The 26,433-nt window shown below is 49.7% G+C and overlaps 2 long non-coding RNA genes across 7 annotated transcripts in view; one reads left to right on the plus strand and one right to left on the minus strand.

Annotated features, from left to right (window-relative positions):
* Positions 1-1,171: 1,171 nt before the first annotated feature.
* The window catches only part of LOC131504116 (uncharacterized), a 50,589-nt gene continuing 25,327 nt past the window's right edge, over positions 1,172-26,433 (plus strand). The window contains exons 1-2 of one of the 2 annotated variants that reach the window (XR_009257793.1): positions 1,172-1,921; positions 4,068-4,178. This is a non-coding gene — a long non-coding RNA (uncharacterized LOC131504116). Of the gene's footprint in view, positions 1,922-3,073; positions 3,467-4,067; positions 4,179-26,433 lie in introns of those variants that run through there. The other variant, XR_009257792.1, reaches the window with a different exon arrangement.
* On the minus strand, positions 7,958-25,755 carry LOC131504115 (uncharacterized). 5 transcript variants are annotated; one of them, XR_009257786.1, is made up of 8 exons: positions 22,972-25,755; positions 21,867-21,962; positions 21,170-21,379; positions 19,771-19,860; positions 19,298-19,384; positions 18,833-18,888; positions 11,950-12,094; positions 7,958-8,685 (listed from the first exon to the last, which is right to left on the minus strand). It is a non-coding gene; the product is annotated as an uncharacterized LOC131504115 (long non-coding RNA). The 5 variants fall into 5 exon arrangements; XR_009257787.1 differs by lacking the exon at positions 7,958-8,685 and adding an exon at positions 11,024-11,676; XR_009257788.1 differs by lacking the exon at positions 7,958-8,685 and having other exon boundaries at positions 11,946-12,065.

The following is a 26,433-nucleotide window of genomic DNA, read 5'->3' on the forward strand; positions in this document are numbered from 1 at the left end:
ATATTCGGGTATGGGGATCATCCACCTACTGGACACCTTAAGCCGGCCAGGAACTCCTCTCCAGAACACCTTTGGCTTCTGCGGGTGTCTACCACTGACATCCTTAACGCTTGTGCATTCAGGGAGCCACCGTATGACTCTCTGTGTTCTAGGGGATACTTTGTTCGTTGTACTGATCGCAGGGGACAGGCACACGTGAGGAGCCCAAAGGAAGCTCAGGTCAAAGCGTAGCTGCTGGGGAGGACAGAGGAGCCAATCCCCGCCTCCCAGCCCGGGGAAGGGCACCTAAAGGTGAAACTGGTCTTAGGAGGAAGATAGGAAGCTCAGCTCCCTCCCTGCTGAGGTTGTGGGGTTCTAATCAATAACGGTCGCAGTTAACATAGATGGAGCGCTTCCTCTGTGCCGGGCAACGCTCTAAGATTTAAATGCATCACCTGACGATTCCATTGGAGACAGATGTTACTATTAACCGCACCTGCAGACAGGGAAACTGGGCATTGAGATGTGAGGCTCGTGGTCACACAGTTTAGCGAGCCCAAGAGCTGTCGCCCGAACCCAGCTGTTTCTGATGCAGGGCCCTTGACCTGGGGTATCGGCTCTTCTAGAGGGGTTAAAAAAACTTCTTCCCCACAAACTCCCTTTTCCAGGAATGTATCTCTTCTCGGTGACATCGATTCCATCCTTGGTGGTTTGTCTGAGAAAATCCCTGCTCGCAGGCTACCTTCCCCGTCCCAGGTTACCGTATTTGGAGTTAGAGAGGGGCTTTCTGCCGGGAGCGGTGGGATGGAGAGACCTCTAATTTGTAACATTTGCCAAATGTCCGTGGTGAAAATGCTCCCACCGTGACCGATCTGAAGCTGTCACTACAGCTTGTAAGAGCCCTGAATATGTAATAATCGGCTCTCATCAGTCGGTTCCAGCCCAGCACTGGGTCCCAGAGGATTGCATTAGAGCTAAAAGGGTCCTTCCGCTAGCTGGGCATTTGAGGAACACACGTGGCATCAAGGGCAGGCCCTGGAAACTTCTGGTGCTCTTCCAGGTGGGCCTTTGAGGGGGTCCCCACCTGCTCCCCACTAGAGGTCTGGCCCAGGGGGCTCTGGGGGACTGTGCTGGGGCGGTCCGGGGGGGCTCACCCGTCACTATGGGTCCCGAGGCCCCGCCCACCCCTCACCACCTGAAAACAGCTCCTGCGGCCAGCAGGTGGCAGCACGCTCGCGTTCAACACCCGCGGCTGAGCAAAGTGAGGGGCCTTTGTTCTGGGCCAGAGGCGGTGTCACGAAGAGAAAGGCCCAGAGGGGCAAGCTAATCGGCCTGTCCTTAGCTGACCCGCGCCTACAGAGCCAGTGGACGAGCTCCCGCAGCTTGATCTAATGAAAGCAACCTTAGCAAACAAGAGACAGCCGTCCCAGCTCCTGCCCGCCCGCCCATCCTCAGGGCTTAGGCCCGGCTGGGGCGGCACCGCGCAAACAGGCACCCGGGCCTTTCAAGAACCGAGCCAAGTGCCAAGGATGTGTTTCCAGTTCGGAGGAGGGAAGCTCTTTACTCCTCCCTGCTACCCCTACCCACAAGCCTGCGCTGCTCCTTATTTTGTTGACTGGATTCTACTGGAGGGTCAGCCCCTCCTGGGATAGTGGGAGTTCTACGTGGCTTACCTGGGATCATCCTGGCTATAGCAATGAGAGACCCAGGTCCTGGGAACCCCCAGTCCTGGGAGCCATCCACTATCCTCGTAGTCGGAGTGGCCTCCTGCCACACAGTAGGCACTTTCTGCGTGGATGCTGCTGATGGCGGTGCTGAAGGAGGGGGTTGGGGGGGGGGGGCCAAGCACAAGTCACGTGGGATCACGGGCCTGACCAAATCCAACAGGCAGGATTGGATTTCATTCATTTGCCAGACTTGCTCCTTTTGCTTTTTGTCGCAGGTAAGGGCCAGAATATGTAAGGGGGAAACTCTGGAGCAGTCCGCCTTCTTCCCCTCGCTTTCCATCTTCGACCTCCCTCCCGCTCTCCTGCCGTCACACCTGCCACCCGTCTGCACAACCTTGCAGTCCGGGGCCCTCCCGGAGTCCCACAGCAGAGAACTCCACGTTCCCGGGCAGGGTGGGGCTGCTTATGGGGAAAGGTGGCAGGGGTGGTGAAGAGGCAGGCCAGAGGAGGGGTGAGGCGGATGGGAGCCTCTTCAGAGCCACCAGCAGGGCGGAAGCTGTCCAGAGGACCCCTCAGCCTGTGTTCCCTTCTCCTCCTGTAGCACAAGCCCCATTGCGACGTGGCTTGCCTGCTTATGTCACTGTCCCGTCCTTGGAAGTTTCCCTTCTTGGCCAAGGGCTTAGCTCAGAAGAGTCAGGCTCAGCAAACACTCACCTGCAATGTGGCTTGAATCAGGGAGAGATCTTTGCTTAAACCAACATAAGCAATTTGCAAACTCTCTTCCCTGCTCTGGACTTTGGGAAAAAGAGCAGACCTCTCCCTGTGGCTCCTAAGTTCTGTATAGGTGGGTTGTCACTGACTCTACAACCTTATCCTGTGCTGTCGTGCCCAGCACTTACTGCGGTGCTCACCCTGGCCTTCCTCCAGCCTGTAGAGACGCCATGCTCTTTCTTGCCTCCGGGTCTCCACTCGGCCCTCCCCTCTGTGTGGGTGAGAATAGTAGTGGGATCTGGCTCAGGGGGGCTGGCCCCAGAAGCCATGTGAGAGGGTCAGGTTGAATCTTTGCCCCTCTGAAGGATGAGAAGGAATCGTATCATCCACTGGGGAGCAGGTGTGGACATAAGAACACTTTCAATGTGGCAGGAATCAACTCTTCTCTGGTCATCCTGTTAGGAAGGAGTTGTTGGTGCTTAGAAATATAGACCTCTCGGAGTGCCTGGGTGGCTCAGTCGGTTGAGCCTCCGCTCAGGTCATGATCTCACTGCTTGTGTGTTCGAGCCCCGCGTCGGGCTCTGTGCTGACAGCTCGGAGCCTGGAGCCTGCTTCGGATTCTGTGTCTCCCTCTCTCTCTGCCCCTTCCCCGCTCACACTCTGTCTCTCAAACATAAATAAACGTTGAACAAATTTTTTAAAAATTAAAAAAAAAAAAGAAATATAGACCTCTCATGAGCTTTGTGTCTCAGATTCTTGAATAACTCACCACTCCTCATGTTACAATCCATCACTTAGTGAGTTCGTATTTACATTCCATTAGTCACAAATTAATGCAGGCATAGCCTTCTTCTAGGTAAAAATTGACCATGCGGGTGAAATCCTGCTGACTCCCGCCTTCCAGCCAACATTTGGATGTACTGGAGCCTACATTAACCCTATGATCTCAGTAGAGGGTCTTAGCACTTGGTGATTTATATGCGTGGGCGCTATCTTCCACCTTAAGGAACAAAGACCAGGAGTCTGGGCTATTTGTAGCCACCAGATAATGGTCCATGAATATGGAGTTTATTGAAGAAATGCTGAGTTTGTGACATGGAGTTTCCCAGGTAAACCAAATCCTAGATAGAAGGCACAGCAACTCTGCTTATGAAGACATGGAGATCTCCAAATCTCCAAAGGTTTGAGGGATAGGGAGTCTTTCCTGGCATCAGAGAAGGGCCTCGACCCCTCGCCAGGGCTAGAGGAATCTTAACGGTTCCATAGAGATGCGGCTGTCAGCTCTTCACCGACCCTTTGTTGAGCTGTGGAACGACTCTCGCGGAAGCTGGCGTGCCTTGCCCCTCTATGAGCGGTCACCTTCGGGATCTTGAAGGTGGGCCAACCCCTTGGGTTTAAACCACCTTTGTTCTTTTCAAAGAGCCCATGTCAACAATTGTGTCCTCCCTAGGTTAGTTCCAGCCACCTTCCCCTTATTCTTCTGTGTGGCGGGAGCCAAGCAGCTGGGAACTGTCCCGGGATCTGGGGCCTCAAGGCAGTTTTAGGTATGTTGGGACATGACTATCTTTGCCCCCATCAGTTATCTAGAGGTGTGAACTCTTAGGTTGCCCATGGAAGGAATCGAAGGCTGGGAAGTGAAGGTGTGGATGTGGGGACGGGAAAAATGGAGGGCAAGGCTGCAAGTTACCTGTGTCCTGTTTGTTTTTCTAGGCAACTTTAGTTCTGCTCCTTCATGCCTGTGCCTGAAGAGCCCCCCTGAACTGCCTCTCCCCCACTCAGCGTGCCTTTTTCACCTCCTTGGCCACGGCCACTTGCTCCGAGGTAAGACACCCCACCCTCCCCAGAACACAGAGTTCTGTCCCAGAGTCTGGGAGGCAGACGGTGGGTGTGGAGGGAGGAGGGGCCGGGACAGTCAGAGCCACAAGTGAGGAGGAAAAAGAAAGGGACTGTTTTAGTGTTTCTCCCCGACTCCCACCTGTTGTCAAAGAGCCAAGGTGGCAGGTTTTTGAAATCAAAAGAAATGACATGTTGCTCACCGGATTTGGTGATCTTCTGCAATCCCTCCTTGACTCGGCCCCCTGCTTCAATACCACCACCACCTGCCATAATGTTCATGGGGTGCCAGTGGGTGCCGGGCTCTGGGCCAGGCACAAGGGCTGGGAGTTTATGTCATATTGGGATGGACAGTCAAGGAAACAGCCAAAGGCTACGGAGGGTGGCAGAAATATAAAAGCTCCCTTCCGAGAATTGGAAACATCATATACATATATATTTTTTGAACACTGGCTTACCTTCCTTTTTAAAGGAGCCCCAGCTGCCCGTTCCACAATGGACCTAGGCATTCTCAGCACTTAAAGTGGGAAAGGAGGGGTCTGGAGACTGTGCTGATTCTGTTGACAGGTGGTGATCCCATTGTATCATCTTGCCTGTCCACTTGGGTCCCCACGGGTGAAGGACAGCAGGCCAAAGAGCTTGCCCCATAAGACCTCTTTCCTTAAGGAAACACAGTCTGTGGTCTCAAGACCCTTATGTGGGTGGACACTTCGGACACCCTAGTGAGCCCCTGATATGGCAGTTCCTATAGAGGCCATGTTGGAGTCAAGGCTACTTACCAGTGGTCTTAATGTGGACAAAGAATTGAAGAATTATCAGTTACTATTACATACAAGAATACAATCATAACTTTGCATCCATATCATGGGATACTAGTCAATAATAAAAGGAACTAACTATAGATACGGGCACCCAGCTGGATGAGTCTCAAGGCAATTATGCTGAGCAGAAAGAAAAAGGAATCTCAAAAGGTCACATACCATATGATTTCACTTATGTAACATTATTGAAATGAAAAAATTATGGAGATGAAGAGTAGTCTTGTGGTCGCCAGGAGTTAGAGGTTGGTGGGAAGAGAGCAGCTGTGGCTCTAAAGGGGTAGCACAAAGGAGCCCTGTGGACAGTGAAGGACTCTGAACACAGCAGTGGCTATGCAGGAGAGAAAATTGCGCAGAACTGCACACACACACACACACACACACACACACACACACACAGACGAGTGCTTGTAAAACTGGTAAAGTCTAAGTCTGAATTCACTCTGGATTGCACCAGGGTCCATTTCCTGCTTTTGGTCTTGTGCTATAGCCATACGGGCGTTACCATTGCAAAGGCTGGGTTAAGGGTCCGTGGGACTTCCTTGTACATTTGGCGAGAGCGGGGATAAAACACAGGTAACAAAATTTATACTTCAGACTACTTTTATGTAGTTACGTGGTGCCGTGGCATTAAATGCATTCACGTCGTTGTCCAACCACCCCCCAGATCCATTTCCAGATCTTTCCATACTGAAATTCCATGTCCATCAAACAGTAACTCCCCACACGCCCAGTGCCAGAGCCAGTGACAACCATCCTTCTACCGTATGTCTCTATGAGTTGCCCAGTCTAGGTCCCTCGTGTAAATAGTGTCGTACGACATTTCTTCTTTTGTGTTTGGCTTGTTCACTTCACCTAATGTCTTCAAGGCTCATCCATGTTGTAGTATTTATCAGAATTTCCTTCCTTTTGAAGGCTGGGCCATATTCTATTGTACGTGTGTGCTACATTTCGTTTCTCCAATCATTCATCAATAGAGAATTGGGTTGTGTCTACCTTTTGGCTACTGTGATCCTAGCATATGTGTATGTTTTGCGACTTTCTTTGAATTTATAGTTATCTCAACATAAAACGTTAAAAAGTGTAATCGGAAATAAAATCTGTGAATTCGCTAATTCCTTGATCTGCTGAGTGTGCAAAGCAGCGTTTACTGTTCAACTTGGAACTATTTTCCCATTACAGAGGTAGTTTAACTTTTGTAGGGCGTATAGACCCTGATTTCCCCCCTCTGCTTTTAGGGAAAGAACAACAATATGTGATGGTCCACAGGACCGTGCATGGGAGTCTATAACCCTGAATCACTCTGGCCCGTAGTACTGTTGACAGATGTAGATCAAGAAACAGGAAAGAAAATGTCTAGCCTTGTTGAAACTGACAGATGATTCCAGTAAAGGCAATGACGTTTACATAAAGCCAGATTTCGATTCTACAGAATATGAAATCATTATGCTACGACCTGATACAAATACTCACCAGGAGAGGGGGAAACTTGGCTCTGGAGGACTCATTTGTGTTGCAAATGTTTTCCCCATTGGTGGTTTGGCCACCATCCCTCGGTCCATCTGTGTGCTGGTCTAGAAGACTCAGAGGATGTCCGCGTACAGAGTGGACAGCACTTCCTACAGAGGTGACCGGATGCCCTGGAGTGGGCGAGGGGACCCCACAAGTCTAGGCCCCTGGAAGCTGCACTGGGCCTAAGGGTGGGCTGAGAGGATTGCATTCTTTTAGGGCAAGACAGGCTCAGCAGAGGGGTGCACATGGCTGCTGCCATTAATGGTCATCTCCCCGAAGCTGTTTCTGGAAGGCCTCCCATTGCAGAGGGGGGCTGATAGAAGTGACACAGTCCCAGCTGCTGACACGCCATCATCTGAACACAGGGTCATTTTTTTTTTTTTATGAAGGTCTAGGGGCTTAGTGAACTCCCTGACACTGTTTGCCAAATTTCTCTTTGTGCACGTTTTTTCTCCGGAGAAAGCTCGTTTCTTTCCTCCAATCTGCAAGGGTCCATAACCCCCATAACATAAGCAGAACCTTCTGCTAATAACTGCTTCCGGGAGACCTCACCTTAGGGACTGACTCATCCAGCTTCTCCCTAATGTGGCCCAGGGGGCAGGAGAAGACCCCTCAGTGTGCTTTGACCTGTTGGGTTGATCCAACACAGCCCCCATTTTCTGTCCTTTTCTTCTGTTTCTTCCCACTTCCTTTCCTGCTTTGTGTCCCCTCTTCCTGTCCTACTTTTCCTCTTCCCCCCTCCTCTGCTGGCTCTCGTGTCATTTTCTTGTTTGCCTCTCCCGTGGTATTGATTTGACATATTAATCATTACAATGACAGATAAAAATTCCACTGTGCTTCATTAATCCAGAGGAAAATACCATGTCAGTGGGTGAGTGCTGTGGGGTGCACTCACACGTTCCTCCGGGGGTCCAGGATAGTGGAAATTTCTCAGTTTCCATTTGTAACAAAACAGGAGGCCATTGTGGGAGGCCATGGTGACCCCAGTGGGGGCTGGGCTGGGGGAGGGTGAGAATGTGGGTGGGCTGGCTCTGATCGTGATCACATTAGTCACCCATCACGGACCCTGACAGACCTTGGGCTATTCAAGGACTCCAGCTGTAGAGGCTGAATTGTAAAACCCTATGAGCGTTGCCAAGACCAGGGCAGTGTGACTTTAATAAGGTTAAAGTTGGGCATTTTTACAGCTTTTATTCTGATAAGGTTCTTACTCACACGAGGGGGAACTAGAGAGGGTCTGTCCACACCTAGCCGGTCAGGGCTGGGGATGTGGTCAGGCACGGCCTCGTGTCCAGGCCCGAGGGTGTCTTTGGTTGTGCTGGGTCCAGGGTTCCAGACACGAGTTCTACCCTGCTCCCCAGAAACCTGTTCACCCACGTTTAGACTCTGGGACTGATAGGCGAAGTGAATCCAGGCATCGATTTCCAGGAAGAGTCCTTGAAACCAGCTGAGTTTATTAGAAGTGAATGGCCTGACATGGTAGTTACATTCCCAGCGTACTGCTGAATTCCAATGCCTTTGTTAATATCCTCTGGCCTAGGATACTCTACTGTCCATCTGGATCTGTCCATCCCTCAAATGGCCTTTCCTACCTTCGTCCTCCCATCCTGACCCAGGGAGGGATTTAACACTCCCAGGGCACTTAGACCATCCTTCTACAGCAGCGCCGACCCCCGGGTAATGAGTTCTTTGTGAATGTGATCTCACCGCATCAGACCGGGAGCCCTCCATGTAGGGTCCTCCTGGGTCTGTGCTCCTTGAGTGGTCGGTAGGTACACCGTCGTCACCCACAAATGTTAAAGAAAGGAGGGATGATTTAGCAGGAGGCCCATCCCCTCTCCTGGGAAGACGGCTGAAATCCCACATCTTCCATTCGGCGATCATCTGCGCTCACGAAGAATGGTAAAAAGTATAATTTCTAAACAGGTCACTAGTTTCTTGGAGGAGGTCCACGCATCCACAGCGTCTGCCTGGGTCGTATGCCCATTCGTGTTAAGTTTCGAATGCATCAGATGACCTTGTCTGTGTCCGTTATGTTGTGACGTGGAATCATTTACAAAGATCTTCCGTCAAATGGGACGAGTCAAGTGAACGACACTGATTACGTCCCCATCCTGTGTCAGAGCTGGCACTAGGCCCCGCAGAAACGCAGAGTCGAGAAGTCCCTGTTGCACGGAGCAAGGTCGAGTTGTCAAAGAAATGTGGTGAGTGCACACGAAGTCCTTGTTTGTGTGCCAGCCGTGAACCGCCGTGTGGGGATGCAAAGATACAGGCACAGCCTGGTCCCGTGAGAAGCTAAGCCATCCATGGCTGGATGGGCTCTCAAAATGCACCTGAGGAGCCCTCCCATGGTGCTCCCTCATCTGGGAGCTGCCCTCCCATGGTGCTCTCAGGATGTCGTCGGGCAGCCGAAGCCACCAGTGGGATTGACTCCTGGATCTGCCCAGGAGCTTGGACGAAGGGGCAGTTATGGAGGGTCTGAGGAGGTACGGCCCCCCACACGGAGAAGAATCGGGCTGGTGGACAAATGTGTTCCCTTGATCCTCAGCCCTTGCCACCGGGGGAAAGACGTGTCCTTGGAAATGCCAGTCCTGGCCCCCCGCGTCTCCCTCAGCTGGCCCAAAGGAGTAATTCCCCTTTGCCCCTGGCCACCCCTTGCTTGTGAATGAGGAGTGTGACTCACACCAGCCGGGAAGGCAGCGCAGTTAGGTGAGGCTAATTCAAATGCCGGGCAGACACAAATAACACGCTTTCCTATGAATAGGCTCCCCAGCTGTTCTGCGGGAGGCCGGCCGGTTCTTATCCAAAGTACATTTGTTCTTATTTATGAGCCGCATCAGGCACCACTGGCCGCCTACCTTTGGCCCCTCAAGGCCAGCTTCGTGTTCTTTGTTCCCTAAAGTCTCACCCAAGTGAAATATTAACCGCTGGTGGGACAGGAGGGCCCGGGAGCCACCGAAGGCAGGGCTGGTGAAGGATACCTAGAGGGGGTGTTGTTCACTGACCTGGAATTTTCCATTCCTCTGAGGCTCGCATGACCAGGGCAGTGTTTTCTTTAAGCCACACAAAGATGGGTGTCAGGGTGCCATGTGCTAAAATAACTGGACGGTGGGTGACCACAGCTGTTTACAGCACCATGGTCCCTGGCGATACTAATCTTAGCGATTACAGGGGTGGCGGAATTATTAGGCCTGAAAGCCAGGAAAGCCGGGGCTTGGCCACGGCTCAGCTTCTAGAACGTCCCGGGGACCCATGGGAAGCCACTAGCTGTCTCGGGGCTTCTGTTTCCTCAGCTGTACAAGAGGGGCTGGGTGAGAACACAAAGGTTCTTCCCGGCTGGGAGATTTTCCCCTCTCGTTGCGGATACCCATAAACTCCATTTATAGGGAGTTGTACTAACTGTCCCTCTTTATCACCCAAGAGGAGTCATTAGGGCCCGCCCTCTGCTACCTTTGCTTTTCTTCCTTCCCTTCTCTCCACCTGCCTCACTGCGTATTAGCCACATTCCTTTTATCACACCTCCTTTATCTTGATCTTAGAGCTGAGGACATCCCTTTCAAAGCCGGAAGGCAAGTTAATCACGTGACTGTTGAGTCAAGTGGACCCTCATTTACCATCTCCTACCGCTGCAGCTTCCTAACTATGCGATCTCGGCCAAATTATTTGCTTTCTCTGCTTATCAACTCCCTCATCTATCAAAAAGGAATCATACCAGGGTTTTCATTAAGAATTACACAATGTGCCTCATACACGAAGGCTTCATAAAGATGAGCCATTATACAATTATAATCTGAAAGTTACACACACAGAAAACTCATTCCTCTTCCCGAAGAACTTTTCCTTTAGTCTCTGTTTCTGTTCACAGGGATAATGGACTTTGGGTTTGATGTCACCTTGACTTTTCTCCTCACTTGTTCTGTGCGGTATCTCTGAAAGCCTTCCTTTCAGCTGCCCTGGGGTATGACATTTTTGGAGAGAAGGCCTGAAGGTCCAGGGCAAAGCAAGGGCTCAGCCCTTGGCTGAGATGGGGGCTACTATCTTTGGGAATTGCAAGAAGGTTTACTCATTCCCATACTTTTCTTGGCAGGGGGCAGGAGGGGGGAGGGGATTAGTTTGAATCATGGTTGATTGGCCAAGATTCCCTGAAAGTGGATGTGGACCTCATTGGTTGAGCTCAAATGGACCAAACTTTCTTGATTTTGCTCTTGACCTCTTACTGTCCAGAATCTGCCCTGGTACAGGTTCACGTTCCCTGGACACTGCAGGTTGTCATGGGGATCTTTCAGGGTGACATTAGCCTGAAAAGTGTAGGGGAGGTGGGGACTTCCCCATAGCCCACGTTATGCTTTGGGAAAAATTCTATAATTGCTTCTTCTGGGCACAGAGCCTAGTGGAATGCGAGCTGAGTTTTAGTTTTTACTTGGGCCAAGAGCCTTTGTGCAGGACCCAAACTACCCAACTTAAGTGGCAACCCTGGCATTCACCCAGCAGATTCCAAGTTCCGTGAAGGCATGGTTCACAGCTCTCTCATCAGGGAAGCCTCGGTGCCCAGCAAAAGGCCTGGCACAGTGTAGATACTCACTAGGTGTTGTGGAGCGTTGAATGAATTAATGAGTGACAGGTGACTTCTGCTTAGGGATGCCTGGTGTAATTGGTGCCCAAGAGCTTTGATGGCAACAGAGGAGGATAGTTAAGAGGATGTGCTTTGGAGTCAGACAAAACTGTTTGGATTTTGCCCCCCCCCCCACTCTTAATTGATGCATGATCTCGACTTCCCTGGATCTTGCCTTCTCCATCTTTAAAGCAGGGGCATATGAGCACCTGCCCCATTCGTGTTGTGGTGTGGATTATCTGGCATGACTTCTGTAAAGCGCCTGTATCAGCATTTGACAACAGGTTGTGTTGTAACGGATGACCCCTGGAGAGCACTGAGGGTGGGCATTCCCCGCCTCCCTAATCCGAGTTGCTTTAGCATTGCCATACCGTGGAATCTTTCCAGTCATTCTCACTGGGGATCTCAGATATGGATTGAGGTGGCTTGTGGTCACAATGATTGGTTCGGTCCTGGCACCCACCCCCACACACTTACCGAGGCCTCAGAACCCATCAGGCGCTCAAGCATTTCGTACTTTAGTTTCCCAGAAAAGGCACGACTTCTATTGGTTAGATTACAAATATTATCTTCAACAATTTACTGCTTCCCATTACTGTACCCCCAGTTGTTCTTTTGCTTGGTCTTGGAGATCTGCCATCATCACTGAGCTGATCTCATGCTATCAGCAAAGGCAAGGAAAACAATGGCCTCTCTGCAGGACTTTGCCCTCCTACAAGCTCCCAGGACCACAAAGCCTGCATGCTGGGGTGGAAAACTAATGTCCCTGGCTTCTGAGGATGTTCCGCTGAGAAATATAATACACACACATACTCACTGGTGTTGTGTCTGTGTTTTGAAAGCACACAGCAGTCTGTCGCAGAGACCGTATTGGTACATTTCATCCTTCAGCAGCCTTGCAAGCGGGAATTTGTAAATGGCTCTGCAGAGGGGCTGGAAAAAAGTTGCCGGATAAATTCACGCTAGAGGGAAAAAGTAGGAGAGTTTTCGATCGGCGGCTGCAAATGTGTCTGCAGGGAGCTAAAGAATCTCTTGACCTTTTTAAATCTACAAGTTTGCTATTTGACAACATCAGTTGGCCCATGCTAATTGATCAAACCATCCAGTGATTTCCTGGAGGAGGGTGTGGGGGGTTGGAGGTTGTCGAGGGGAGAGTTCATGGAATAATGGAGTGAACACAGGACTGAGGGTCAAAACACTTAGGTTTAAATCTCTGTTCTGTCCCTGATTGGTTATGGGACTGATGGATGTCACTTCATCTGTGAGTGCCTCTCTTTGTCATATGAGAGCAGCACAGGGATGTGTGGAAATCATCAGAGGTTTTGGGTTGGAGCGTGTGCCCAGCACGTGGTGGGTGGGAAGCCACGAGAGATGGAACAATACAGCCCATATTCTTATTCTACAACCAACCACTTAATGGGGTCTGGGGGACACTGTGAGAGAAGGAAACAGACGAGAGATCTATAGATGATTTGGAGCCTTTTTCCATGGGGTGGGGCGGGGGGAGCTGTCTCGATGATTCAACAAATGAGCCTGTGTTTTCCTGCCCAAACAACAGATGCATAGCAGACAGGTACTTAAAAACGTCTTCTATTAAAATTAAGCCAGTTGTGAGAGGAAGGGAGGGGAGAGGTAGACAGAGCAGAATGCCGAGAACACACAACTTGAGTGTGGATGTAGAGGTGAGACAGTGTGCAGGGGAGAGAGTGAGCTGGCAGAGAAGAACAGTAATGCCCAGACCTGCTGGAGGGGAGAGAGGAGGACCTGTAGAGGCAGGAGCACAGGGGGAGCGGGGGAGGGGAGGGGAGCAGGGGGGCGCCTCGAGGATTGGCAGTTTAAGCTCCTGCAGAGGGAGTCTGCGTATCGCCTGCCACAGGGATACTGGAGGACAGACCCCAGGACGCCTCTGGCAAGGAGGGTAGACACAACATTTAAGGGGAAGGGGCAAAAAAAAAAAAAAAAAAAAAGCCTCAGTAATTAAAATGAATGCTATCCTAATGCACAATTTTTAAACATTTTTTTTCACTTTTTTTTATTTCTGAGAGAGAGAGAGAGAGAGAGAGAGTGGGACAGAGAGAGAGGGGGTCAGAGGATCCAAAGCGGGCTCTGTGCTGACAGCAGAGAGCCCAATGCAGGGCCCGAACTTACAGACCACGAGATGGTGACCCGAGCCAAAGACGGATGCTCAACTGACTGAGCCACCCAGGTGCCCCACCAAATGCAATATTTTTAAATAGACTTTATTTTTTAGAGCAGTTTTAGGATCACAGCAAAACCGAGAAGGGTGCCATGTCCCCATACACCCCAACCCCACACCTGCGTAGCATCCCCGTTACCAACATCCTCACCAGAGGGTACATCTGTTACAACTGATGACCATGCCCCGACGCGTCACCATCACTCTCGGTCTATAGCTTACGTCAGGGATCACTCATGAGGTCGTACATCCTGCGGCTTTGCATAAATGTATAATGACACGTATCCACCCTTGCAGTATCACACAGACTAGCTTCACTGTCCTAAAAACCCGTCTGTGTTCCACCACTGATCTTTTTATTGTCTCTATGGCATCGCCTTTTCCAGAATGTCGTATAATTGGCATCACATAGTATGCAGCCTCTTCAGATCGGCCTCTTTCACTCAGTAATGTGCATCTCAGTTTCTTCCGTGGCCTCTCATGGCTTGACAGCCCCTTCCCTTTTTGGTGCTGCGTGACATGCCACTGTCTGGATGAGCCACAGTTCATTTATGCGCTCGCCCCCTGAAGGACATCTTGGTTGCTTCTGAATTTTGCCAGTTACAAATAAAGCTGCTATAAACTTCTATGTGCAAGTTGTTGTGGGACATAAATTTTCAACTCCTCTGGATAAATACCAAGGAGAGCAATTACTGCATGAATACGGTATTTTTTCTTTTAAAAAAAAAAATCACAATTAATGAAAAAAAAAATGAAGGACCGACTGTCAGAAATTTAAATAAAGATAGACGCTGACCTGGCACTGGTATGACGAGGCCTCCTCGCCTCCCTCTAATCCTGGCCCAGCTGGGTTTTACCCTTGCCGCCGAGCAGCTTTGAATGGAAACTTTCTGACGCATTCCACGTTTCTGATAGACTCTACCCCAGTAGCTCCAAAATAAATTGGTCTTTTTTTTTTTTTTAATCTTTATTTATTTTTGAGAGGCGGAACGTGAGCGGAAGAGGGCAGAGAGAGAGGGAGACACAGAATCCGAAGCAGGCTCCAGGCTCTGAGCTGTCAGCACAGAGCCCGACGCGGGGCTCGAACTCACAGACCACGAGATCATGACCTGAGCCGAAGTCAGATGCTCAACTGACTGAGCCACCCAGGTGCCCCAAAACAAATTGGTCTTTAGCGGGGTGGGGTGATGCCACCCCAGAATGTCGTATAAGTACGATCCATTGACTGATAGTAGCCTGGGAAAATTACACCCATGGCCTAGGCCTTATCCTGGCCCCCTTGCCTCCTTCTCCGATAATGGTGTTTATATAGCAAATCATTCACTGTGGGCTGAACCCTTGAGGCTAATAATGTATTCTTTACAACATGAGAAACTGCCACTGCCTTTTAACTTTCAAAATAAAACTTAGAGGAATGATGAACTATTCTACAATTGTGGGCAATATCAACACAGTGAGTAAACAGTAAGTTAAAAATACCCTCCTTGAATATGTCCTGTTCCTTCCAAACAGCTATGTTGAATGGCGGATACCTTAATGAAGGAAACATATTATTTATTAATCAGCAACATTCAAAGACTATAGATTTGATAATATAACAGTATGGAAAAGTGTGATCTTAAGGTAGAGGTAGTGAAAAAAATCCTTCATGTTAAGCTCTGGGTCTTTTCTTTCCTTTTTATAAATCCCTAGACAAGTGACTTATTCTCTCTGAGCGTTTCCTCATCTGGAAAATGAGAACAGTAATGCCTGGCCTACTTACCACACCAAGCTGTGGTGAAGATGAGATGAAATCATGGGAGTTAGGATATTTTGTGAAACACAATGTGGCGTACAAATACAAAGAAATATTATTAACGGGAGTAATATACTTATGAAAGCAGAGATAGGAAACAGTAACCCTACAGGATACAAAAGCGCTAGATTTCTAGGAATGTGCAGGTGGCAGTGAAATCGACCCTCCACAACCCTCACCCCTTGACCTAGAACCCGAAGGGCAGTGAAAAGGAAGAGCCTTCTAGAAGTTAAACTGGCCAAATCTGATGGATACGCTTGGCCATCTGCACTCATAAACCAAAACAATGTGAGTATTTGACTGATGGGTTTGGGAACACTCAAGCTCTCATCAAGATGGTCTCGAGGGGCGCCTGGGTGGCTCAGTTGGTTAAGCGTCTGACTTCGGCTCGGGTCACCATCTCACGGTTTGTGAGTTCGAGCCTCGCGTCGGGCTCTGTGCTGACGGCTTGGACCCTGGAGCCTGTTTCAGATTCTGTGTCTCCCTCTCTCTCTCTGCCCCTCCCAGGCTCATGAGATGTCTCTCTCTGTCTCAAAAATAAATAAACATTAAACAAATAAAAAATGAAAGATGGTCTTGACCTAACTTCAGGAAGATAGGCCCGAATGTGATTGCAAATTGGGACGGAAGAACTTACTGGTTTGTTATTCACTTTGTCATACCCACGGTGGTCTATAGGGGACTCCCAACACAATCACCTGGGGATCGTGCATGTGTGGGTGTGGTTGTTAGAATGTGCATTCTGGGGTCCATACCCCAGGAACTGTGAAACAGAATCACTGGCGATGAGGTCAGAGAACCTGTACTTTTAATACATACCCCCAGGTTCCAGAACAACTACTTTTTAAAGGCTGTTTGATAACAATCCACTTAGGGGCATCTCTTCATCTTAAGGCAAAAGCAACTCTGGAAAGATTTCACAAGAGAAAAATAAATGACTTAAGGAGAAAACGACTTGTTTATAAAGGAAAATTAAATATGTATAGGATTGACTGTATGAAGTCATGACTATGGCTTATAAATATTTGAAAAGTACAAATCCAAGTGGTGGAATCTAGATGTTTTATTTCAGTACCAGACGGCATAAGCAGGAATAATGGAATGATATAATTAAAGAGAACCTGGGCCAGACATCAAGGAAAACATCCTGACAGTATAAAAAAAAAAAAAAGTTATAGAATCATTTCACATGGTTAAGTCAATCAGAATATCAGCCCATTCAGTGGAAAAAAACAGTTGGGCGGCATTTGAAAAAAACAACCAATTGAATGGTTAAACCTTCTCCCTCTCTCTTTAAAAGCTGTTGTTTTGCCGTCCGAAGCTTTGTTATCCTAAGTCACAGGAATCAAGATGATTCTTAATAAATGAACATGTGGCTCCTGAAAAATGTTTAGGACAGGAACTGCCCACTGGTTCTGGCTGAGGTCTAGGATAAAGGGAAGCAGAAAGTTGACAGACAACTGAGCATTGGGATTTTGCCTTGGATCCCATCCTGGAAATGGGGTGAGCATCAAAGATACTGACATGTATTGAGAACTGACAGGCCCTGTGGGTGTCCGTTTATGGAAGAGGAATTCAAGCTTAAAAGTATAAATTACCACCTGGGTGGCTCGGTCGGTTGAGCATCTGACTCTTGATTTGGGCTCAGGTCATGTTCCCAGGGTTGTGGGATCAAGCCCCGCGTCGGACTCCATGCTGAGTGTGGAGCCCGCTTACGATTCTTTCTCTCTCCCTCCTGCCCCTCTCCCCTGCTCACATGTTCTCTCTCTCCCTCTCTCTCTACCCCTCCCCTGCTCACTTTCTCTGCTCTCCCTCAAAATAAAGAAATAAACTTAAATAAATACGTACGTACATGCATAATAAAATAGGTAATAAAAAAAGTATAAATTACTAGGAAATGAAAGCCTGGGGTTTGAACTCTCATCTGTCTGACCCAAAATAGATGCTTTTCCTCAAACAGGTCTTGGGTTCAAAGCACTGTATTCCTCACTGGTATTTCTTTCCGCACCTAAAGATTGCCGAGGTGAGCTAACAAGTAACGGCACATACAGATGATCAAACTGTCTCCAAGAGACCTTGATACTGGGAAGTTCTGTGAGAAATGACTCCATTCGGTTCATTTCAGGTCCCGCCGGTGTCCACGAAAACTCAGTGTTTCGGAGTGCTGGTAAAGTCAGAGTGAATGGAGCACCAAGTCGAAGGGGATGCCATTTGGGCGATGTTGTAGGCCAAGAGGAGGTCTCGGAGCCAGGAACAATAATGTTGGAAATGAGTCCTCCTGTTTACCGCCCCTCCTCCCTTTCTTCCTCCTCCTCCTCTTCTTCCTCCGGCCTCATCCCCATCACCCCCACCCCTACTGCCGTCAGCAACAGCACCGCCATCATGAATTTATGAAGAAAACTGGGATATGTGTAATAAGTCTTCATCAGCATTACTGGCCACCACTTCCAATGTAAAGACCCGAAGCAGTGTTCTTCACTGGAATGTTCTCCCTCTCATCCCACACGAAGTAGACCGATTATGCTGACAGAAAACCAGAACGAGAGCCATCATTCCTTCCTCCAGGCTCCGCAAAAGGACAGCCGTCTACTCAACCACCTACCAAACGGCTGCTAAGGCTTCAGAATGTCTTGAAAACGAAACCAGATAAAAAAGCAGATCGGAAGGGAGCTCGGCTGTCTTCACACACCCTTGTGTGAAGACACAGAACCACTGGGGTAAAAGAAAGGAGCGCCTGGTCAGCCCAGACAGCACAGGGCCGATTTGTGTCTCCCTCCGCATCTGGGCCCGGGGACACAGTCCGAGCGGGCGCCTCAGGATCTGCCTCACACATAAACACATGACGAATATAGAGCTGCCATGAAGGCTTTAGCTCCGCCGGGAGATCTCAGACTTGAGAACCTGCTGATACAAACAAGCGGAGAGGCTTGGTCTCAAGTCAGAGGCTTGTTTTTGGAAGCGGAGAGCTGACGGACAGCCATGGCTCTCCACAGTGCCCTAACTGCACCCTTGCCGGGAGGCCTAGCAAGCCCTCTTGGGGCCCCTGGGGCTTGGAGCCAGCCCTGCTTAGGTAAGAGCTCTGCAAATGAGCCCCCTTGGGCCTGCAGACGCGTAAACAGCTTTCCACAGACATTCAGACACAAAGTCTGCGTTCACACGAGCAGTTCAGACCCGTGAGTGCAGGAGAGGGGCTGGGCCTGAGGAGTGAGCCCAGGGCAGGGGTCCCAGGCCGCCTCCTGATTTCTCAGCCAGCCTTCAGACAGGCTAGGAAGGACAGGAGACCAGAACCAGCTCCCATAGGACTTGGGGAAGGGATGTATAATCGACATAGGGGCTGGGATTGCCCCAGTAAAGACAAGTTTCACTGACACAGTAGAAGGAGAGGAAAGGGAAAGAGACTGGAGAGAAAGAAAAAAGGGAAGCGTGAAGCTACGTAAAGAGCTGAGTGAATCAGTTGGGTCATTTTTTTTTTTAATGTTTACTATTTTTGAGAGAGAGAGAGAGAGAGAGAGAGAGCGAATGAGCAAGTGGGGGAGGGGCAGAGAGAGAGAGTGATGGAGAATCCAAAGCAGGATCTATGCTGTCAGCAGAGAGTCCAATGTGGGGCTCGAACTCACGAACCAGGAGATCATGACCAGAGCCCAAGTCGGACGCTCAACCGACTGAACCACCCAGGCGCCCCACTCAAGTAGTTTTCAAGGTACTTACTGTTGTGAGGGGCATGGGAAGAAGGTTCTTCTTTGTCTACCCGATCCAGAGTTACACTACAAATTTAAGTGGAATTAGCAAGCAATCCCCAAATACTGGGGCATCTTGATTAATAACAAAATAAAAGAAGTTGAAGGGAAAGTCTGACTGGGAAAGCATACACTGAAAACACTTGACCGTCACTGGCGCCATGTCTCTACATTTTACACAACTAATCACATTAGTGGAGGGAGAACTATCTTAAGTATGGCTGATGAGAATGTCCCCCTCCTGTGGACTGGGTTGGCTTTGTGCCTTGACTTCCCATTCTGGGCATGGCTGCCATGACACTTGCTCCTATGTCTTGCCCCAAGTCTCCCTGATGCCTTCACTTCTGCAGCATCATGGTTGCCCTCAAAAGGAGGGATTCTTCCCTCCTGGTGGGACCCCTAGCAGGACCCCTGGGTTACTAAAGGCAATACTGACTTCTAAGCGTGCTCTCCAAAAGATCTCTTTTTCCAGCATGGCCGCCTTCCAGCCCATCCTTGTGTCTTCTGGTCTTACCAGTCAAGCCTGTAAGGGGAAAGGAGCGTCAGACCTTCCTGGTCCCATTAAAGAACAGAGAGGGGGTGGGGGTAAGGATGGAATGGAACATGAGAGAAACACGTAACGAATCCATAGTTGTCATCCAGCATCCTGCCAGCTGCCCCAAGGAATTTTGCATTTTCTCATTCTAAAATTTTACCATCATCTGTCACTTAATACAAAACAGGCACAGCAGTTAAAGTGAGTTCGAAAATTCAAAATCCATTCTTCTACGGAGTTCACGAGAACACAGCCGTGTTCCCGCAGGCCAAGGAACACCCCCCGCCCCACAATAATCGGAGACAAAAGCTCCTCAGGCGAGGAGGTTACTTTGGTGGCAAACAGGGTAATCTGTTACTCTAGCAAGATCATACCTTCCCGGGATCCAGCGAGGCAGATAGGACGATACAGTGAAAAGAGCACAGCATTTGGGGTTAAGCAAGTTTGGACCCCAGGTCTTCTTCCTACAGGACATGTAACATTCGGTAAACTAGTTAAATTCCCCAAACTTCAGTTTCTGTAGCCAGAGAAAGATGGGGATGATTCCTATTGTGGGGTTATCCTAAGGCTTATATAAAATGATGTATGGCACTTGGATATAGCAGTTACTCATAAGTGGTGCCGCTTCTGACCTGACAGCTGTCTTCCCTTTACAGATAAGAACTGGCCCATATTGAGAGCCTACTTTGTGCTGCTCACTGGCCACAGGCTCTGGCCGCATCAGTGACACCTACTGTGTACCGAGAACATAAAATGTGGCGGTTAGGTGCCTTACGACTTCACTGGTGATCCTTCCCATAATGGCTTTGCACGGGAATGTATCGTTATCGTCATTCTACAGGTGAAGTAAACAGAGGCCCAAGTGTTCATAGAACATCCTTCTAACATTTGAGCCGCTCTTTGGCTGGTCCCCCAGCCACTTTCCAGATCATGAGGATTACTTGAGGATTACTTGCTTATCTTGGATTTAGGGTTGCCAGATTTAGCAAATGAAAATAGCGGATGCCTCATTAAATGGGAATTTCAGATAAACAACAAATAAAATTTTAGCGTAAGTATGTCCCAGGCGACCTTTGGGATATACTTACACTAAAAAGAGATTCAGGCATTCCCATGAGTTGCATGTACAGTGTTCTCCTTGCTCTAGTAAGAATGACCACATTTAGACACACTGGGCTGTGTTTTTCCACATCCTGACAAATAGTGTCTACCCTACGATCTGTGCTCCTGGCACATTCTCTAACTCAGAGGCGTCAAGCACCCACCAGGGTGGCTGTGTAATGACCGTCAATCAGAAAATGCCAAATATCATACGGCTTCACTCATATGTGGAATTCAAGAAACAAAACAGATGGACATAGGAGAAGGGAAGAAAAAATAAAAATAAGATAAAAACAGAGAGAGAGGCAAACCACAAGAGACTCTTAAATACAGGGAACAAACTGAGGGTTGCTGGAAGGGACTTGGGTGGGGGGGGTAGGGTAAATGGGTGGTGGGCATTAAGGAGGACACTTGTTGGGATCAGCCCTTAGTGTTATACGTAAGTGATGAATCACTAAATTCTACTCCTGGAAAAAAAAAAATGACCATATGTGCATTTTCACTAAAAAAATGAGCCCCTCTGCATTTATTTCTGCTGAGACCTGTAAATATTTTATTTGCTGCCGCTGCTCCGTTAAAACCCCCAATTTCACCATGCTTGCACTGGCAAATGTTTGAAGTGTTCAATTTTAAAACAGCTCCAGCTCACTTTTAATTAGATATTTAACTTACTTGGCCGCTAGCCAACGATTCCAGGATATTTGTTTCTGGCTTGATGAGAACGGCAAAGGGACCGTTTGTGCACAAAATAGCTCACTGGTTGTCTTTGTTTTCAGTGATGACTTTGCTCTCCAATGCCAAGGGCGTTCGCTGCCCAGCAGGTTCCATCTCAGCCTCCAGTGGAAGCTGTTCTGATGCTCCCCTTCTATTTTGATGATGCCCCTAGAAACACCAAAGATGGGACAGCAGAGGACACAGCAGGCCGGGGAGTTGAGGAAATTGAGACCGAGTGTTGAAGGACTATACTTGAAAACTTGAAGATATTGGAGCTGGTCCCTGGGTTGCCTTGGGGAAGCGGCAGGCCAGGGAGAAGGGTCAGGCTGCCCTTTGCCTATGCCTGGGGAGAAGGTATGGAGAATTTTAACCCAGGTTGCCCCATTATGGGGCCCTCACCATCCCAGATGCTCCCATTTACTTTCTTTTCTGCAGGAAAACAAGAGAAAGGGATTCCTGCATCCATACTCCCACCAAACTCAGTTACGTAGGGCGGACCCTTTCCACCCATGAAGCTTACATCCCCCGATCTTGGTAAATTCTCAAACCTGCAAAGACATTCCTAGAATCTTACTGTGCTTAATTATTTCACTTTCTCCCACTTCAGGGCTACCTTTCAGCTTTTCTAGACAGGTCTTTGTAGAGATCGACTAACCACTTATTTGTAGGTCTTGTTCGGAGCCTGGACTTGTTCAAGGCCTGGATCTGAGTCGCTGCTACCTTGGTGTCCTCCATAATTTGATTACGGCTCCTATTTGGAGGAATGAGTGGGTTTTTTTAATGTTTCTTTATTTTGAGAAAGGGAGAGAGAGTGCACACACACAAGCAGGGGAGGGGCAGAGAGAGAGGGAGAGAGAGAATCCCAAGCAGGTTCCCCAAAGTCAGTGCAGGGCCCTACGTGGGGCTCGAACCCAGGAACCACGAGCTCGTGACCTGAGCTGAAATCAAGAGTCGGCCTCCTAACCCACTGAGCCACCCAGGCGCTCTAGAACGAATGATATATATATATATTTTTTTAAATCTCTTTGCTTCCATCGTTGGCACCAGCTGTCGGCACTCGTGTGCCATTCCTTTTTCATAGAGACACATGAGTTTTTGTCATTTCTGAGAGGTTCTATGGGAACAGCAGCAAATAGAGGGTAAGAGACCTGTGATGTGATGCAGGTCCCTAGCAGCTGGCTCGGCTCACTCACTAACTAAGGGACCGGTGCTCGTCGACGAACTTCTGAGTAGTTCCCTTGACTCAGCTTTGTGCCTCAACACAATTAGAAATTATGACCCGTTAGAGATGTCCAGACAAACAGCTCGTATGAAGTCCAGGAAAGCCAATTCCAAGTGCCCGGAATTGCCTTGTGTAGTTCTGTATCCCTGACTTGGCTAGAACTGGCCATTTACCAAGTGACCGCTTTATCACGGTCCCGTGCTGTATGGTGAAAAGGCAGGTGAGGCTATGGTTGGTAATAATTCTAACCCCAGGACCGTTGCCAAGCACCTATCCTATGCCAAGGGCTGTCCATTAGACTCTGCCTAGCAGTTAGGGCGAAACTCCTGGGATTTGAACCCTGCCTCTGCAGCCCGCCAGCTGGATGACCTTGAGAAAGTTACTCAATGTCTCTGTGACTCCACGTCCTCGGTGCTTAAAACAGAGCCTGGCATGCAGTGGGTGCCACGTGTCTGGGACTAAGTGTTCACAACTAGTTCAGGTATCTGTCCGGGTGGGGGCTTTGGGTGGGTTGCCTCTAGAGAAAAGGCAGAGGCACCTGACAAGACGTCTCTCTTCTAGACCGTCTTAGCATCTCTGCGTTACTTTCTGCCCTTTCTTCAAGCAGACAGCCGCTACAGGCTTAATTAGGGACCAAGATGCCAGGTTGGATCTTGAGGGGAGTAACTGATCTTCAGTAACAATAGAGAGCTGGCTGAAGTTTATTTACTCTTGTGGACAGCCAGCGGAAGCTGGGCCAGGCCAGTCGCTCAGAGGCTAACCGGTCGGGTTCCCTGGGTCCAGTTGGCCCTCGATGTTTCTGAGTCCCCGAAATACAACCACTGAGGAATGGGGGGAGACACAGGCGGAGCTGGAGGGTGGCTTCTCCCTGAGGGGGGGGCCTGGAAGGAAGGTGTGAGGCGCACAGAGGTAGGAAGCAGCACAGAGGGGTCATGAGTTTTCCGCTGTGGAACTCGGCATCCAGATTAGCCCTGATCTTAGAGTCTCTTGGGATCTGAAGGTCCAGGACGGCTGGAGGCTGCGTTGGGAGGCCCATCTCTCCAGACGTGGCCTCCACAGGGTCCAGTGCTCACCCTCTGCGTGTGGGGTGGGGACCCAGGGTTCCAACATCTCGGTACACAGGTCCCTTCGGCAACGGACCCGAAAGCTGACTGCTGACTTTTTGAAACGGGCATCAGAGGGAGCTGAGCTGTAGGGGTGGCGATGCTGTCCTTGACTGCTAGGGGCTGGAGCGGGGACTCTGTCAGCTGAGCTGACATCCCTTAAGAAGACCAGCCGGCTGGGCTTTGGCAATTTGCCAAATCACGGGAGCCAGAAGCAGATAAAGATCCTGGGTACAAAATCAGGAATTTGAGAACTAGAGATGAGGGCAAACGCCAAGTGGGCTGGGTGTCAGGAGAGGGTTTGCTCGTCAAGGGAGGACAGTGTGGCTCACGGACGGGTCAGCGGAGCTCTGGCCAAGAGCCTCAGGCCGGCGGTCTCCTGGGCTCAGCCACTCTGCTGTCCTGCTGCGTTCCTCCGTTCGTGTGGCCTGGCCTGAGAGGAAGAGAGGTGGCCCGCTGGGCTTTTGAGCCCAACCGTAGCTATTCGAATCCTCAAGCAGGTCTGTTTCTCCAAAGTCTCCTGCGCCTGAAGGAATAGGGGTTTTAGATGCCCCCCTCCCTCCCTGTGCTGTAGCCGCGATCACATTTGGCAGAGGAGCGACGATTGTCGGCCACGCTCCGGGTGCGGGGACGGTGTCTTCAGACCCTCTCTGGTCAGGGACCTGCCGAAAGCCTCCCTGCCGAGTTGGTTCCTCTTGGGTGATGAGCAGAGCACCCCAAGCAACCTTGTGAGGGGCCGGAGTCAGCAGGAAGAATAGAACCTGCTGGAAGGTGGGGTCCGTTGACTCCCCTTTCTTCACAGCTCCCAGACTGATGGCAAGTGCCTGGGTGGAAGGAGAGGCCGCTGGCTGCCTGTTCAGATGGGCGCATCAGAGCACGGGGCCTGACTGCTCAGAACAGTTCGTCTTTTTACAATGGAGCATGACCCTAACGATTTAAAAACGATAGCACTGGCCTGGAAATAGTAGAACAGTGACACAACATGGGCATCAAATTGGTCTTCTGAGTTTTTCGCACGGGAGGCAGATTTTGAATTGAACTTACTCTGTTCCGGTCGGAGCTCACCTATCTGCTTCTGTGCCAGAGGGAGAGTTTGCTGTTCCCGGCTGAACCCCTGTGCTCTGCAGGCCTTCAAGGGAGCCTTGCCTTGTTAGACTCTGGCAGGGTCAGGGGTACCTGCTGGGCGGGCCCCAAGGCCATCTGCACCCCGAAACACTGCGGACTCTGGAACCGGAACTGTTCTCTATTCTCTCGGGAACACGTAGGGTGACCTCCAGGGCCTGTCCTGGCATCAGGCTTTTCCTGGAAGGGATGAGGTCACAGAGGGTTGGGATTCCAAGGGCCCTGCCCCAGCTGCACCCTGCCTGCCATCGGCTCAAGTGCCCGCGCGGTGCTGATGGGAACACGCAGCTGGGAGGCATTTGTTGTGGAAACAGAGTCACAGATGGCCACACGTTCCATCCCGCTGGGCTGTTCTCTTCGCTCAATTTTCACAGGGGATAGAGTAGTTGGCGCTATAAATAAGCTGTCGTGAGTAGCCGCTGTCCAATTTACTGGCTTTGTGAGTGTGACACATTGGCTCAGAGGAATGGCAGGGTCTCCCTGAAGAGAAAGGCTGAAGGCCTTTCCCCTCGCCCCTCGGTCGTGCAGAGGCACATCTGGTAACAGCCACCAGCCTTACCCATTCTCGTTGGCCACACTTGTTCAAAGTACTAATATCGTTTTGAAACAGCTCCCAACTCAGAGATAGATCATGAAGTCCTACCGGCTCCAGGCAGCCTTGGCTGGGGGTGGGGGTGGGGGGTTGGTTCATAAGTGCTCCTGCATTCTAGATGTACCCAGGGCCCTTCCTGTCCTGCCATCATGTGACCCTGTGATGCTCCCTTTTCTTCAACTTGTCCCTACATACCGGCAATTCCGGGGCGAGCCTTTGGGCCACACTTCCAGGCAGTGGGAGGAGAGGAGGCCGGTATTGAAAGTCCCAAGCAGCTACCCCTGTGGAAGACAACTTGGAAGTATCTCACAAGATTACGTATGCACTGACCCTTTGACCCAGCTATCTCACCTCTAACATTCTATCCCAGGGGCACCTGGGTGGCTCAGTTGGTTAAACACCCGACCTTGGCTCAGGTCATGATCTCACGGTTCGTGAGTTTGAGCCCCACATCGGGCTCTGTGCGGACGGTGTGGAGCCGACTTGGGATTCTCTCTCTCCCTCGCTCTCTGCCCCTCCCCCACTTGTGCGCGCGTGCACCCACACACACATGCACGCACACTCTCTCTCTCTCAAAATAAATAAACTTTTGAAAACTAAAACTCTATCCCAAAGGCATATTTGCAAGGATATAACAAGATGATACTCAAGGCTGTATGTTGAATCAGTGTTTAGAGAGCAAAGGACTCAAAAGTAACCAAATGTCTATCAATAGGGAAATGATTGAATAAACTATGGTATATCCATACAGTGGAGTATTATACAGCTGTAAAAAAGGCACGAAGGACAATTCCATATACTGCTATGCTGTTATCTCCAAGATCCAGTGTTAGATTAAGTTGGAAGAAGATGTAATGCATTTTTTTAATCTAAGAAAGGGGAGGGATACAAATATTTATACATATGTGCTTCTTTTTAATTTTTAATTTTTTCTAAGAGAGAGCATGAGTGGGGGACAGGGGCAGAGGGAGAGAGAGAATCTAAAGTAGGCTCCAGGCTCAGTGTAGAGCCTAATGTGGGGCTCAGTCCCACAACCCTGGGATCGTGACCTGAGCCAAAATCAAGAGCCAAAATCAAGGACACTCAACCGACTGAGCCATCCAGGCACCCCACATATTCTTCTTTAAATGGTCTCTATTGCGCTTCCTTCATAGGAGATGCCCAAAAAAGTACTTGTTGAGTG

This window comes from Neofelis nebulosa, chromosome 2 (genome assembly GCF_028018385.1).
Source record: "Neofelis nebulosa isolate mNeoNeb1 chromosome 2, mNeoNeb1.pri, whole genome shotgun sequence".
In the NCBI taxonomy this organism is placed as follows: Eukaryota; Metazoa; Chordata; class Mammalia; order Carnivora; family Felidae; genus Neofelis; species Neofelis nebulosa.